This window comes from Mandrillus leucophaeus, unplaced genomic scaffold (genome assembly GCF_000951045.1).
Source record: "Mandrillus leucophaeus isolate KB7577 unplaced genomic scaffold, Mleu.le_1.0 Scaffold270, whole genome shotgun sequence".
Taxonomy (NCBI): domain Eukaryota; kingdom Metazoa; phylum Chordata; class Mammalia; order Primates; family Cercopithecidae; genus Mandrillus; species Mandrillus leucophaeus.
In genome coordinates this window covers 113,289-114,465 of record NW_012102810.1, presented here as the reverse complement: position 1 = coordinate 114,465, position 1,177 = coordinate 113,289, and the positions used below count along the sequence as shown (strand labels likewise).

Here is a 1,177-nt window from a genome sequence, read left to right as displayed (position 1 = left end):
TTTTTAGTAGAGACGGGGTTTCACTGTGTTAGCCAGGATGGTCTCGATCTCCTGACCTTGTGATCCACCCGTCTTGGCCTCCCAAAGTGCTGGGATTACAGGCTTGAGCCACCGCGCCCGGCCTGCTTTCCATTTTTGTGTGTGTTTTTCAAAGATCATTATCTTCTTTGCCTACTGTCCATTGTCTGTAACATTGTTTAATGTATTTTGCGTGTTTTGTTTTTAGTTATTTTAACTAAGAAGAAAAAGCAGTGTCTGTTGTACTCTCTTGGCTAGAGGCAGACTACACCAGCATTTCAGCACGTGCCACAGACTGGCTAAAATGCTTTCCTTCCCCCTTTGCTCAACTGCTTCCTTTTCAATCTTCATTCCTCAGTGTAGCCATACATTCCTCGGGGGAATTTTCCGTGGGCCTAGTATAGATCTTATTCTTAGCAATCTGTTTTCTTATAGTATCTATCTGAATTTATAATTGTCACTTGTCTGGGGGCTTTGTTTTTCAGTATATTTTAAGCTAAACAAGAGCAGAGGTTTTTTTCTGTTTAATCTGCAGAGCTTAGTATAATGCCTTCCACATGGTAGGCAATCAATATATATTCAGTGTATGAATTAGTGATTGTTAAAATATGCAGTCCTTTATATCCCAAAGTACTAATACACTTTATTTCTGTCTCCTCCTTGAGACGGATTCAATTTGCCTATCCAAATTCTTGGACGCAATTCCTTCTTGTGAAACAGCAAGGGAACTGAAAAAATGTCACTGTGAACAACATACAGCAAAAATAAAACAAATGAAAAATAAGTTTTGTGTACGACAAAAAGGAACTATCAGAAGCCAAACAAATAAAATAGCAGTTAGAGAACCAAAAAGTTAAATGGGAACAAGAGCTCTGCAGTGTGAGGTACGACATCCTAGTTTTAAATAAATCTTTCAACTATTTATACTAAAAGTATGTAGGATACGTTATGTAATAGCTGACTTACCTTCTGAGGTTTAGCTGGAGAAAAAAAATCTCTGTTTTGCAGAGTGTCAAATTCTTTTAAATAATACAAGTTCTTAACTGTGAATACTTCTACTGATAAGTAAATGCATATTTAAATCACAATTTTTATGTCTAATTTTTTTTTTATTATACACTTTTAATCTTTTTTTCCTTTTTTTTTTTTTTTTTTTTTT

The 1,177-nt window shown here is 35.3% G+C and overlaps 1 pseudogene; it reads left to right on the top strand.

The window, feature by feature from the left end:
• LOC105542927 overlaps positions 1 to 1,177 on the top strand; it is a 26,208-nt pseudogene that overhangs the window by 10,119 nt on the left and 14,912 nt on the right.